The sequence below is a fragment of the Engystomops pustulosus genome, chromosome 4, assembly GCF_040894005.1.
Source record: "Engystomops pustulosus chromosome 4, aEngPut4.maternal, whole genome shotgun sequence".
NCBI classification, from domain to species: Eukaryota; Metazoa; Chordata; class Amphibia; order Anura; family Leptodactylidae; genus Engystomops; species Engystomops pustulosus.
In genome coordinates this window covers 99,296,331-99,312,749 of record NC_092414.1, presented here as the reverse complement: position 1 = coordinate 99,312,749, position 16,419 = coordinate 99,296,331, and positions in this window count along the sequence as shown.

Below are 16,419 nucleotides of genomic sequence, written 5' to 3'. Positions count from 1 at the left end.
TCCTACCACATTGTCAGCCTGAAAACTAAGTTAATTTGCAATTGGAACATTAATCTCTTCTTTTTTTCACTTGCCAAATCTAAAGTTTCTTTGTTAAACATTTGATTTCAATATAAATTACAAAGAAATCAATGTATGTAACAAAATGTTACTATCAATAAATGCTTGTTATGATGAACAATACTCAAGAATGCAATGAATATTACTTTGGATTTCAGAGTAGTTTCCACTGCATTGGCTTTTAAAGTGTAGGGGACATCACTGGTACCTTCACTGTTAAAGATACAAAAACAGAGGAATATGTGTCCTAGTGTTAATTGATGGTATACAGTATTCAATCTGTAAAAAGTATCAGATAAAGATTACTCTACGTTGCCTTAACCATTATGGATCATATTCTTAATTATTACATGTCCCATTGTTACATTTTATAGTGGTATAAGAGGGGATGTTCTATATTTCCTAGTCTGTATGTAATTTTGTAATTAATTTGCCAGCTAATACATTGTGCACAATGAATATGCACTTTGACCATAGACTTAGCAATGGTACTGATCTACTACTTTTCACGCAAAGAGAAACAGACCCACCAGGCAATTTAGTCCGTAAAGGTGAAAGGGGCAACATGTTTCTTCTTGTACTATGGAAAGGAAATAGATCTGGCAGCAATCTGATGTCAGCACAACCATCACTTCTCTCACAGATGATGTAGATTTTAATTGCACAGAGGGATGAATCTCCTCTTGCCAGTTCCTGTGTGACATTGAGATAGATGAAGCCAATTGTTGGCATTATTAGAGCCAGCTGTGTGCTTGGCTGCAACTACTAAAGCTCTCACGGCAAATTCAGAATCTTAACTTTCAGAGGCTATCACAAGTATGTAAACCATATGGTATATCATTTTATTATGTCAAAAGGAACTTCAAACATGATAAACAGAGAATTCTTCTGGACACACTTTTTGGACTATGTATAAAATACATGCAGATTAACAATACTGCACCAGGTGAAAAATATAATGTAAAGCTACCTAAATTATTTGACCTGCGTATTTGTTACTGGACTAATAAATAAGGATCTTGCAATTCTTTAATCATCTAAAGCAACTTATATATTACTAATATAATTTGTACTGATGAGTCCAAGGTAGCAATGCTTGGTCATGCATACTATAAATGATTAGCACAATTGCAAATTAATATGCACATGGCTTATTACCTAGTCAAAATATATTTCCCAATCATACTATATTTACATTATCATTGTGGTTTCTGTTCTTTTGTAAAGTCTTTTAGAGCATGTGATCAGCTATGCAACAGTTCCAAATGGTTTTAGATAGACCCTACTGTTTTATAATGGGTTCCACAAGTTTCTACTGTTCTGTGTCTAGAAAAATATTATGCAACTCTGGAAATATTATGGTTGAAATGCGGGCTCAACAAGTTTAAAAAAATATAATATAGGAAAAAAATTAAGGTTTGGGACTAGGACTTCAGGACAAACTTGTAATGGGGACCCAAATTTTAACACCCAAAAACGGCTGTAATTTAGGGGTAGAGGGCTGAAAATTGGAGTTATAACAGGGCAGTTGCCCTGACCAAAATGGGTTAGTAAAATTGCTTAAAATGATAACATAAAAAAGTTAAATAAAGAAATGATAATAAAAATATTGAATATTAAAAAAAAATAGCTGTAGTTAAAGGCTCCCTGGGTGTGCATACTCAGTTATTAACATAAAGGATTGAAGTAGAAATAGAACAATCTCTGCATTTAAAATTCTTGTAATGCAAAATTTCAAGTTTGTGTTCCAGGAATAATGAAAGTCAAAATTTCAAGTGAAAGTTCTGTCAATATGGAAAGTCAAAATTTCTGGAATAAGGAACTCGTATAAATCAAGTTGTAGTTTCGGGAACATGGAATTGAAAAATTTAAAGTTGAAGTTCTAAGAATGCAGAAAAAAAATACAGTCCAAGTTATTGAAATGGGGAACTTCTTCAGACACTGGCAAAGTCAAGTTGCATGGGATCCATGCCTGGTTCATCTTAATGAACGTTAGGATGTCCACATAGCCAGATCCTCTTGTCATTGATGAGACCACTAGCAGTGAAAACACAGACTCTTACAGCACATGAGCTACAGGTCAGGAGAGCACCTGCTAGGCAGAGAGGGCAAGCTCTGGACACATACCAATTTTCCCACTCATAAATTGAAAAGGGAAGACCCAACCTTCAGTACCAGGAGACATGGACAGGGACCATGTGAATCACATTTTGCATCTTGGTACTACATTTGGTGGAACTTGAGAAGTGGACTTGGCATTCCACATTGTGCTTGTGTTCCTGCTGTTCTGGCGACTTCCTCCTCCTCCCTTTCATTTTAGTCTAATGCTCTAGCAGGGTGGCCACACCGTATTCACCTCAGTTGAATATCCAGGCAACTCGGGTGTCAATGCGCAGGCAATGGAGCATATAGTGGTTCATGTGGGCCATGATGCCCTGATGCAGAAGCATTCCTCCTCTTCTGCATCTCCCCAGCCACTCCCCAGTGATGTCTGTGAGCTGCTTTCAGCTCCTCTTACTCATCCTTCTGCCCCAAAATTATTCCCTGGCTGGACAGTGCAGTAGCAGACCACTGGTCTAGGAACCTACCCTGCAAGCCTTGTATGGACGGGTCTGGCACCTGTGAAAAATGCTTGATGGTAGAGCTGATGTTGGCGTATCATCGCTATAATCATCGCTGACCATATTGGTGGTATATTGGAAGCAGTCAAGCACTGAACAAATGTCCCTCAAGGTGGCCTGGTCATTGTTGATGAAATGCTGCTGATCAGTCACTTAGGAGTTATGGAGCAGGAATTCCACAATATCCTGCTAGTGTTCAAACACCATATTCAGCATACATCACAAATGAGGCGGTGGATGGGCTAGCATCAGGGTGTGAACACTGAAATTTAAACACATGGTACACACTATAAGGAGCAGCTCTGACAGGTCTGTATATTTGGCCAGGAACCTTTTAACCACCAAAAAGGTGCGCAATACATGGGACATGCATAAACCTGCTTTGGCCAAAAGCTGCTACAAGGTTCTGGATGCCACCATGCCGGGCTTGAAGTTCAGCAGCAGCAATCACTCATATGTCTGTTACTGAATAGCCCAGCTCCTGTGTGTTGTGTTGTGTTTCACAAACCCTGCTGCCATTTCCCCATGGCTTTGTTAAAAGTGCTGATGGGGGTGCTGCACTGACTGGATGAGGAAGCAGGAGAGAAGAAAGTAGAGTAAGAGCTGTCCGTCAATCCTTGTTGGGGGCAAAATGTATGCCAAAGCACCTCCTGACTTGAGATCAGCCACCATTACATTAACTCAGTAGCCAGTTAACGAAATGTAATGTCCCTGTCCTTACAGTTACATGTATCAGTTGTGAGGTGCATCTCAGGGCTAATAGCATTGTGCAGTGCACACTTCCTGACACCACCTTTTGTCTGAAGTATCACTGCTTAACACCCATGTTGGGTCTATGACCTCGTCATCTGCACATGGCAGAAAGGCCCAGCCATTTCCAGTGTTCCATCATCAAAATAGGTCTATTTTTATGGTCCAGCATCCACACCCTCATCTTTTTATAAAAGTTTGTTGTAATCTTGGAACTTTATCCCTTTTACTGGCGCAGGTGAATGGGCCACAGAATCCCATCTAGGAGAGTCATGAAATAGCATGACTGCTCCATGACTTATGGCTGTCTCGGCTTCACTACTTTAATTGGGGGGTGGGGGGGGGGGGTGGAGGTCTCTGCACTTCCAGATAATGGCAAAGAAAAACCATGGAAGTTGAGGAAATGTCTTTCATGTAATTTACCATAACCTCAATGCCTTTGTGTGGCCTATTGGGGCCTACCAGTACATGCTGCATACCATACTATCTACTAGAAGAGGAACTTGAAGCAGGCAAAGACAAAACACATTTTCTCCCTGTATCAGCTCTATCAATACCACTAGAATTGACAACATGGCCATGGCCATGGCCCCATCTCTTAATTCTTGCTTTCCTTATTTTAAGACATACAGTATCATACATTACAGTGACAGCAACTTTAAGATATAGGCATTACTACATATGATTTACTGACAGCAGCACCTTTAAGATCTAGGTAGTAATGTATGCTATTAACTGCCAGGAGCACCTTTAAGATCTGGGTATTAATGAATACTCTTCATTAACTGCAGCACCTTAGAGATCTAGGTATCGCTGCATGCTATTCACTAACAGAAACTTTAGTTACAGACATCCATACACATTTGATGGTTGTTGTTCTAATATGCAGGGGGCTTACCAACCATCAACAAATCCAATGAATTGATTCTATTTGAGGGAAGATCCTACGTGGGTCTCTAACAGTGGCTTGCCCCTTCTCCCTTTGAAAATAAGATAGATACAAGTTATAGTGGGGTTGGGGTTGGTTGGAGTTGTTTGCTGGATTTGTGTTTATTGGACAGTAACTGCATGTACTATATAACCTGAGATTAATAAGAGGCAGACAATAAATGGCTGTAATTAAATGATTTTATTGTTTTCTAAAGGAATTCCTATGAAATATTGGTTACTTGTTATATTTTCTATGTGGATTATGTGATACCAATGCCTTGTGATTTCATAGGCAATTATCTTCTATATGTTCTTTGTTCATCAGGTAGACATCATAATGTCAGAATAAATCACCTGTGCAAATGCCACAGGACAAGATGCCTTTAAATACATGCTACCTTTCTAAAGCTCTTTTCTAGTGGCATTGACTGTAGTTTATAAATAATGGATGATGGAGGATACTGTGGTCTGAGAACCTGGGACTTGACAGATTATCTTGTGATATATTACAATTAGACATGCTTCAATGTCACATCATTTATTCATCCAGAGAACTCAACTTCTAAACTAGAATACATGATTTATTAAGGCCACAGGCCACCCTTAAACTTAAAAACTGAGTATACAAATTAAAAGCCTCTTAATATTTCAAGATATATTTCACATGTCCTTATTTCTTCCTTGTAATGATAGCTCTTACAGCAATATTTTACAACTATAATCTCAAACATATTGAAAACTTCCAAAGAAAAAGCTGACTAAGGTCTTTGGACAGTGTTTTTTTAGTTTATATTTTACTGGAGGAACAGGTGTAATTCAAAAATAAGTAGATCAAGAGTCTAGAAAAAAAAGGTCATCAACTTTGAAAGTATATTTATGTATTTGAAATTTCTAGCTAACTGCAGTGAGTGCTCTGGACTCACTAGGATCGCCCTCAAAATTGTCACCTTCCTACTTACGGGATGCACCCTAACCAATGGCCAGTAACTAGTTAACCTTCCCTTCCTAAGTGAAAGTGAGAGCAAAAAAAGACTTAAAAAAATAACACAAAAGCATACTCAGAGGAATGGGTTACAGCAGAGATAGCAAAAAGGCACAAAATCGCAGGTACAAAGGTATAGTCTTATAGTGATTGTAAAAAAATATTGGAAAACTAGAAGCACTACTGAGCAGAAAACTGAGAAACTCTGACAGAATATAAAGTTTTACTTGCTCCTGGAAAGTTACAATAGCTGTTTTGTGACTATGTCAGCTTGGAGTCATCCAAAGGGTTTAATAGTAATGTATTAATTGTGACATATATTGCAATACAAATGCAAAGGTATTTCTTCAGTAGTAAAAAAGTAGTAAGTCTAACATTGACTCCTACTTTATATGGAGAATATGACCACACATATGGTTCTGTATTATAATACAACATTTGGATCTTCATGTTATAACTGGATTCAGATAACACTAATACACTATGATGAAAAATGGTTTGTTCATCAGAAACTGGAAGGAAGTGAAATCAAGGTGTTGCCATCAGAATGTGATCATTGAAATGTTTCCATGTTATTACATTTATTTTTACACTTGTAAGAACCATCATCAAGAAAGGCTTTGAGGATCGGTAAAATCATTAACTAGATCTATATCTAATCTTCTATTATAGTTTCATTAGTATAAATGAGAATTTTCCTCATTATGATATCTATGTGCTATATACTGCTATGTATATGCAAAATGCATAGAATAATGTTAAGAAACTATAAGCTTAAGGCTGTAATATTTGAAAATTGCAAACGTGGTCAGAAACTCAAATATGCTACGTGTCAACCACTCAGCTAGCACTAATACTCCCTATGCTTTGTATGATCTATATTTTTTAATTAAATTGGCTAAATGTAAATATGAGCTAGTCTACTGATGCAGCATTTTTCTTCATTGCAGATCTGACTCTAAAATGATTGATTTTGTCAATGAAGAAAACTAAAAAAAAAAGGCTACCCCAACAGCAAAACAAAGCAAGCAATTAACATAGCCAGTTTTTTTTACAATGCTTCTGCGAATAACATGCTATCTGTTAAGGCAAGGGAATACTCCTGTTGTCTGTGTAATTAGATAAGATTTGCTGTGGAATTACAGAAGTAGAGAGGTAATTATATAAAACACAATTTCACAGTATCTCTGTTTTTTTTAAAGCTGATAATAATTGATGAATGACCAAATTGTGGGACCCTGACAGCCTTGCTGTCTGCCCTTTGCACTGTGACAGATCAAGCCTTACAAGTGTGAAATAGCCAATTACTATAATACTTACTGAAAGAAAAAGGCCAATGAGCATATTGGTACTGAGGGACACTGTGTCAGTGTAAATGGTAAGAAAAGCTAAGATAAAGTTCTTTTGTGAGCAGCTGATCCCACTGTGGTTTGACAATACTATTGAACAGCTCAAGATGAGAATAAGGTATATTTCCCTTGTAGCTGCAAGTGTCCTCCGTTTTATTGATTGGAGGTTTATGATGCATGATATAATCTTGTAACACAGATCCTAATTTACTGAAATAAATCCTGCTTTTAAAAAGCAGTTAAATAGGTAATAGGGAAAGCCAGGGCCATAGATTTTTTTTTTACAAAGCTTTAAACACTATTTTTGGCTGGAATGAAAAGTCATATAGTGTGCAGAGCGCTAATACTTTCCAGCCATTTACTATTGACAGAACAATTTGTCTTGATAAAAGACAGTGAAAAATTCCAATCTATTCACTGACATCATATTATCGGCAGTAATATATAGCTGCATCTAAATATAAGGTAGAGATCGGATACAGTTGAGAGGTTCATAGTAATTTTGCTGTAAATATACTATGCACTGGACAATGAGAAAATTATACTGTTTTACTATGCAATCGAATGACCTTTTTATGGGATGTGTAAAATTTCACCATGTTCAATTGGTTACAGCATAATGTTTTCTTTTGGGTAACTAAGTGTTTTTTACTGTATCAATAAAATGAATAGGATTAAGTCTTCCACTGCCAATGCAGATAAAATGTACTTTTTTTTAAAATAAATTAAATTATCCTTGCTGCAGAAACTGATGTTAGAGACTCAAATGGCTAGAAATTCATAGCAAAAATGGAGGATAAAATGAATTTACAAAAAAACTAATTCAATAAACTTTCATAAAACATGAATATGCTGGGTGCTGGGAATGCAGGACTAGTATTAAAAGCAAATGCAAAAAGTAACTTTCCTAAGTTTTAACTAATCCTACTACAGCTGTCAAAATCACCACAGTCCATTTGCTGAAAATGAAAAAGTCCCCTATTCATAAGTCGGCAATGCATCACAGTGTCAGACACAAACAGTATTGGGGAAAATTGGAAACTTATCACACTAATTTAACAAAATGAATTAAAACTCATGATTCTTTAATACTGTCTTTGGTGCAGTTGAGCCCAATTAGGTGCAGTTGGAGTTATTTGTTTAGTCCCACTTTTTCCTGAAAAACAATGCTGTTAGTTTTGACACTCAATATGCTAAGTAGACTCTTTACTGTCCCCTACTGGATGATTTCTTCAGCCCAAGACTGCCCATCTTACAGTAAAGATCTAAATCAGCATATTGGATGCCAAAACTAAAGAACTAATTGGCAGAAAAAAAGTGGGGCTAGAGAAAAGTGGTGGAATAACATCAGTTATTGGATGCAAGGTCTTAAAGGAGAAGAAAAGGGGAACAGTAGTGGAAAGGCTACAGATCATGCCCGCCATCATGTCATCTGCTCTTTAAGAAGCCACCATTAGGGAAGATGTTTTGCTGTCTCAGCTGCTTGTTATCCTCTTAATGTTCCTGCTTTCTAATATCTGGGTCCTTGCTGCATGCGTGGATTCAGGATTCCAAGACATATGGGCATGATTAGACTTAAAGGCCCAGTGTCCTAAAGTCTAATGTTCTCCTTCCAAACAGTATGTACACCTAGTGGTGTAACTTTAAGCTGCAGGGCCCCACAGCAAAATGCGTGCCAGGCCCCCAATTATAATGTATTGTGTATAGTACTAGTATTCTCATATAGGAAAGATACACCATATGGGCCCTCTGGGCCTCATGGGCCTGGTGTGCATTACCAAGATTTTCTACATTTCTGTGTCTTGACTCCAAAGAGTTTGACGAATGGTTTCTTTTCCATGTTTCTGTATTCTGCCTGTCCTGCCTGTGGGTACCTTGGATGATGAGCAATGCTGCTTGCTATGATCTCCAGTTTGTACCTTGTGTATGATAACTGCCAGTCTGTACTCCTTCTTTTCTGCTTGACCATCCAGCTATCACCTACACCTGAACTAATTTAATGGTGAAAATCATCCAACATTTAAAAAATAATGGAATTAGCCAAAAGCCAAGTCAGTTAACACAGTCCACATCCAACTGCTTGTTACAAGAAGTTACAGAAGCTTTTGTATTCAAGCACCATTTCTTTTAGTAGGGCCCTATATTAATGCAGTGCTGTATAGATAATTATCAGATATTATAATTGTATTGATATTACTGTATGAAAGGACTGTCTAAGAGTTTCATGCTTTCATTTTTTATAAATAAAACATTAAGTAAAATATAAAGTAAAATAGATAAGTTGGACAATTAAGAAATAGTTTTACAAAAAAATATGTAATTTTTGTTGTGAAAAATAAAAATCTTTCCTCGTTTCAGAATTTACTATCCTTGACCATTTATCCAAATTCCTGTAGCTCTTTGCACTTGCCTTTTTAAAATCTCCTTCTTTGGGGGAGCTAAATGAAAATACATCTACAAGTCCTTCTAGGAATAACATTGAAAGTATTACCTTAGAACAAAAATCACTAGAGCAAAGCTAATTTTCATAATTTTGGTGTATCTTATGGTCAGTAATTAGTCATCAGTTGGCATAATGGATGGTAGTAATTAAACCCTTACTGAGATGTGACATAGTATTATGTCACATGCCGGCTGCAGGTGTATGGAGAGGGCTCACGGACTATCATCTTGGGCGAAAGCATCTTGGTTACGATCGCTGACCCCCCCTTGTTACGTCATCGATATGCACATTGTAATACTGTATTAATAATATGATGTATATGTACTGTTGCAGATGTACCTCTATATTCTATCTTCTTAACCCCCTAACGACCTGGCCCTTTTTTGTTTTTTCATTTCCATTTTTCACTCCCCACCTTCAAAAATCTCAAACTTTTTAAAATTTTTTTACACATTAGAGCTGTGTGACGGCTTGTTTTCTGCGTAACAAATTGCACTTCATAGTGATGGTATTTAATATTCTATGCTGTGTACTGGGTAGTGGGAAAATATTCCAAATGCTGTGAAAATGGTGAAAAACGCATTTGCACCGTTTTCTTGTGGGCTTGGATTTTACAGCTTTCACTGAGCGCCCCAAATGACATGTCTTATTTATTCTTTGGGTCAGTGGGATCACAGGGAAAACAAATTTGTATAGGTTTTATAATGTTTTCATACATTTACAAAAATTAAAACCTCCTGTACACATATTTTTTTTTAATTTTGCCATCTTCTGGCACTTATAACTTAGATAATAAACTTAGATGTACATAGCTGTGGGTAGTGTCATTTTTGTGACTTGTGATGATGTTTTCAATACTTCCATTTTTAGGACTGTACGACCTTTTGATCACTTTTTATTCAATTTTTTATATTTTTCAAATGGCAAAATTTTGGGTACTATTTTCCTTAAGGGGGTTAAATGCAGTGAAAAACCATTATTATATTTCTATCGAGCATTTTCAGATGCGGCGATGCCTAATGAGTTTATGATATTTACTGTTAATATGTATATTTATGACTTCTAGAGTTTATTTTATTTTTACTATTTTTTAGACCCCCTACGGTACTTTAACCCTAGGTTGTTTGATTGATCCTACCATATATATGGGGATTTTCCTCCTCATTCATTACAATGTGCAAATCGCACAATGTAATGAATGGGTTAAAACGAGAGAGCCTCGGGTCTTCCGAAGACGATGACGTCATGGGGAGCAACTATCTTCACCAAGCTTTGCTGCAGTACTAGCACAGATCGTGGGTGTTACCAGTAAGTCTTTGCTGCAATATGCTGCAAAGTCTTATTTGCTATGGAGAGGGCTCAGCCTGTGAGCCCTCTCCATGTATCTGCACTAGAGATGAGCGAACACTAAAATGCTCGGGTACTCGTTATTCGAGACAAACTTTTCCCGATGCTCGAGTGCTCGTCTCGAATAACGAACCCCATTGAAGTCAATGGGAGACTCGAGCATTTTTCAAGGGGACCAAGGCTCTGCACAGGGAAGCTTGGCCAAACACCTGGGAACCTCAGAAAAGGATGGAAACACCACGGAAATGGACAGGAAACAGCAGGGGCAGCATGCATGGATGCCTCTGAGGCTGCCTAATCGCACCATTATGCCAAAATTATGGGCAACAGCATGGCCATGACAGAGTGACAGAATGAAGCTAGATAGCATCTAAAACATCCAATAATTGACCCTGACACTATAGGGGACGGCATGCAGAGGCAGCGGCAGCAGGCTAGAGAGTGGCATGGCGACATACCCTAATTGGACTCAGGCTTCAAACCAATGGGTGTCAGAGAGGAACCAAAGGAGGTGAGCAAGAAGCGCTCAAATAATATCGGTACATGATAAAAGTTTGCCAGTATATTTTGTGGATTACACAGCAGGGTGGCGACAAAGTTAACATGGAAGCCATGAAAACAACCCAAAATTCTGCCTGACACAGCTCGTTTGATAAGGGGACCATGTATGCTTACAGTTCATGCCAGTCGCTGCACTGGCTGCCAGTCTCCTTTCGAATACAGTTTAAAATAATAATAACCCTCATCCATAAAGCTCTGTATAATGCTGCACCCCCCTACCTCTCCTCTCTTATCTCAGTCTATCGCCCAACCCGTGCTCTTAGATCCGCCAGTGATCTTAGATTAACCTCTACCCTAGTGCGGACCTCCCACTCGCGTCTCCAAGACTTCTCTAGAGCTGCACCAATTCTATGGAATGCTCTGCCCCGGACTATCAGACTAATACCTAACCTCCAAAGTTTCAAACGTGCTCTTAAACCCCATTTCTTTAGGCAAGCCTATAACACTCATTAACTGCATGAAGTTTTAACTCTTCTACTAACCCGTCCTGTGTCGTCCTCCCATCTGTTATCCAGCAACCAACAGGCACCAGACTTCTCTGCAGTCCCATTCACCCTGGACCTGGTATATAAGATGACGGCTGAGTGGTTCAAGCGACAGCAATTCCATTTATTATATTTTTTTCTATTCCCTAAGAAGAATGGCTTGACCATTAAATATTCTTTTACCTCGTGTTACCCCATCATCTTCATAAACCGTAAGCTCTGGCGAGCAGGGACCTCACTCCTGTTGTTCCATACAAATGTTGTGCTCTGTTACATTACATTTGTATTTGTTTCCTATGATTTGTAAAGCGCTACAGAATATGATGACGCTATATAAATAAAGATTATTATTATTATTATTATGGAGGCAGTGAACTAGTAGTAGATTAAAGGTGCTGCAACTATGTTAGTTGGATCTTGGGATGGAGCTGGCGCTCTGCAGCCAGGCGAGCTTTCGCCAATCCAAGCCCCTGTCTCTAGGCTACTCCCCAAACAGCACTTCTAAGAACCTTTTGTATAAGATCAAGTGTAGTAGCGTTCTTATAAGTTTAGGATATGGCGGGTGAGGGGAATGTAAACAGATGCGCAAGAAGCGCTGAAATAATATCCCTAAATGGTAAAAGTTTGCAAGTATATTTTGTGGATTACACAGCAGGGTGGCGACAAAGTTAACAACTTTGATGTGGAATGCCCTGTAATAGCTCTTGGGCGGTGTGCCTTTTATCGCCTAGGCTCAGCAGTTTCAGCACCGCCTGCTGTCGCTTAGCGACGGCACTGCTGCTGTGCCTAGAGCTACCGACTGATGGCGCCATGCCCACGGATGGTAATTCGGAGGAGGAGGAGGTGGAGGAGGGGTGGGAGGAGGTATAGTAGGCCTTTGAGACCTGGACCGAGGTAGGCCCCGCAATTCTCTGCGTCGGCAGTATATGACCAGCCCCAGGGTCAGACTCGGTCCCAGCCTGCACCAAGTTAAGTGTAGTAGCGTTCTTATAAGTTTGGGATATGGCGGGTGAGGGGAATGTAAACAGATGCGCAAGAAGCGCATGATGCGCATGGAGCTGGCGCTCCGCTGCCAGGCGAGCTTTCGCCAATCCAAGCCCCTGTCTCTAGGCTACTCCCCAAACAGCACTTCTAAGAACCTTTTGTATAAGATCAAGTGTAGTAGCGTTCTTATAAGTTTAGGATATGCCGGGTGAGGGGAATGTAAACAGATGCGCAAGAAGCGCTGAAATAATATCCCTAAATGGTAAAAGTTTGCCAGTATATTTTGTGGATAACACAGCAGGGTGGCGACAAAGTTAACAACTTTGATGTGGAATCCATGAAAACAACCCAAATTTCTGCCTGACACACCTCGTTTGATAAAGGGACGATGTATGGAGGCAGCTATATGGACGACTTTTGGAGGTAGCAATGGAGACAACGTGTGGAGGCTGCTATGGAGACAATTTAATTTGGATAGTGCCTGTATGTGGCAGTCCCAAACATTTTTCAAACCAGAGGAGCAGGTAGGTGGCCCTCCAGTAAAATGGAATAGATTGAGTGCCTGTATGTGGCAGTCCCAAAAATGTTTCAAACCAGAGGAGCAGGTAGGTGGCCCTGCAGTAAAATGGAATAGATTCAGTGCCTGTATGTGGCAGTCCCAAAAAATTTTCAAACCAGAGGAGCAGGTAGGTGGCCCTCCAGTAAAATGGAATAGATTGAGTGCCTGTATGTGGCAGTCCCAAACATTTTTCAAACCAGAGGAGAAGGTAGGTGGCCCTCCAGTAAAATGGAATAGATTGAGTGCCTGTATGTGGCAGTCCCAAAAATGTTTCAAACCAGAGGAGCAGGTAGGTGGCCCTGCAGTAAAATGGAATAGATTGAGTGCCTGTATGTGGCAGTCCCAAACATTTTTCAAACCAGAGGAGCAGGTAGGTGGCCCTCCAGTAAAATGGAATAGATTGAGTGCCTGTATGTGGCAGTCCCAAAAATGTTTCAAACCAGAGGAGCAGGTAGGTGGCCCTGCAGTAAAATGGAATAGATTGAGTGCCTGTATGTGGCAGTCCCAAACATTTTTCAAACCAGAGGAGCAGGTAGGTGGCCCTCCAGTAAAATGGAATAGATTGAGTGCCTGTATGTGGCAGTCCCAAACATTTTTCAAACCAGAGGAGCAGGTAGGTGGCCCTCCAGTAAAATGGAATAGATTGAGTGCCTGTATGTGGCAGTCCCAAAAATTTTTAAAAACAGAGGACCGGGTAGGTGGCCCTCCAGAAAAATGGAATAGATTGAGTGCCTGTATGTGGCACTCACAAAAATTGTTTCAAACAGAGGACCGGGTAGGTGGCCCTCCAGAAAAATTAAATGCATGAAGTACTATAGCAAGAGCCAGTGGGCCCTGTCAAAAAATAGCCATTTTCCTCTGCTTTACTGTACAAAGAAGAGGAGAAGGAGGAAAATGAGGAGGAGGAGGAGTGGATCAATTATTCAGGTTGAGCTTCCTTCACCTGGTGGAGATTGGAAATTCTGAGAAATCCAGCCTTTATTCATTTTAATAAGCGTCAGCCTGTCAGCGCTGTCAGTCGACAGGCGTGTACGCTTATCGGTGATGATGCCACCAGCTGCACTGAAAACCCGCTCGGACAAGACGCTAGCGGCAGGGCAGGCAAGAACCTCCAAGGCGTACAGCGCCAGTTCGTGCCACATGTCCAGCTTTGAAACCCAGTAGTTGTAGGGAGCTGTGTGATCATTTAGGACGATGGTATGGTCAGCTACGTACTCCCTCACCATCTTTCTGTAAAGATCAGCCCTACTCTGCCGAGACTGGGGACAGGTGACAGTGTCTTGCTGGGGTGACATAAAGCTGGCAAAAGCCTTGTAAAGCGTACCCTTGCCAGTGCTGGACAAGCTGCCTGCTCGCCTACTCTCCCTCGCTACTTGTCCCGCAGAACTACGCACTCTGCCGCTAGCGCTGTCAGAAGGGAAATACTGTTTCAGCTTGTGCACCAGGGCCTGCTGGTATTCATGCATTCTCACACTCCTTTCCTCTGCAGGGATGAGAGTGGGAAGATTTTGCTTGTACCGTGGGTCCAGGAGAGTGAACACCCAGTAATCGGTGCTGGAATAAATTCTTTGAACGCGAGGGTCACGGGATAGGCAGCCTAGCATGAAATCTGCCATATGCGCCAGAGTACCAACGCGTAAGAATTCACTCCCCTCACTGGCCTGACTGTCCATTTCCTCCTCCTCCAACTCCTCCAACTCCTCTTCTTCTGCCCATACACGCTGAACAGTGAAGGACTCAACAATGGTCCCCTCTTGTGTCTCGCCAACATTCTCCTCCTCTTCCTCCTCATCCTCCTCCACCTCCACCTCCTCCGATATGCGCTGAGAAACAGACCTGAGGGTGCTTTGGCTATCAACAAGGGAATATTCTTCCCCTGTCTCTTGTGACGAGCGCAAAGCTTCCGACTTCATGCTGACCAGAGAGTTTTTCAACAGGCCAAGCAGCGGGATGGTGAGGCTGATGATGGCGGCATCGCCACTGACCATCTGTGTTGACTCCTCAAAGTTACTCAGCACCTGACAGATATCAGACATCCACGTCCACTCCTCATTGTAGACTTGAGGAAGCTGACTGACCTGACTACCAGTTCTGGTGGAAGTTGACATCTGGCAGTCTACAATCGCTCTGCGCTGCTGGTAAACTCTGGATAACATGGTCAGTGTTGAATTCCACCTCGTGGGCACGTCGCACAACAGTCGGTGAGCGGGCAGTTGGAGGCGGCGCTGCGCTGCCCTGAGAGTGGCAGCATCTGGGCTGGACTTCCTGAAATGCGCACAGATGCGGCGCACCTTCGTGAGCAAATCAGACAGATTGGGGTATGTCTTGAGGAAACGCTGAACTATCAGATTTAACACATGGGCCAGGCATGGCACATGTGTCAGTCTGCCGAGTTGCAGAGCCGCCACCAGGTTACGGCCGTTGTCACACACAACCATTCCCGGCTTGAGGTTCAGCGGTGCCAGCCACAGATCAGTCTGCGCCGTGATGCCCTGTAATAGCTCTTGGGCGGTGTGCCTTTTGTCGCCTAGGCTCAGCAGTTTGAGCACCGCCTGCTGTCGCTTAGCGACGGCACTGCTGCTGTGCCTAGAGCTACCGACTGATGGCGCCGTGCCCACGGATGGTAGTTCGGAGGAGGAGGTGGAGGAGGGGTGGGAGGAGGAGGAGGCATAGTAGGCCTGAAACACCTGGACCGAGGTAGGCCCCGCAATCCTCGGCGTCGGCAGTATATGAGCAGCCCCAGGGTCAGACTCGGTCCCAGCCTCCACCAAGTTAACCCAATGTGCCGTCAGCGATATATAGTGGCCCTGCCCGGCAGCACTCGTCCACGTGTCCGTGGTCAGGTGGACCTTGTCAGAAACGGCGTTGGTCAGGGCACGGATGATGTTGTCTGACACGTGCTGGTGCAGGGCTGGGACGGCACATCGGGAAAAGTAGTGGCGGCTGGGGACCGAATACCGAGGGGCGGCCGCCGCCATGAGGTTGCGAAAGGCCTCGGTCTCTACTAGCCTATAGGGCAGCATCTCCAGGCTAAGCAATCTGGAGATGTGCACATTAAGGGCTTGGGCGTGCGGGTGGTTTGCACTATATTTGCGTTTCCGCTCCAGCGTCTGGGGTATGGAGAGCTGAACGCTGGTGGATGCTGTGGAGGATCGTGGAGGCGACGATGGGGTTTTTGTGGCAGGGTCCTGGGCAGGGGGCTGACTAGCAGCTGACACAGGGGAAGGAGCAGTGGTGTGCACGGCCGGAGGTGAACGGGCTTGTTGCCACTGAGTGGGGTGTTTAGCATTCATATGCCTGCGCATACTGGTGGTAGTTAAGCTAGTAGTGGTGGAACCCCTGCTGAGC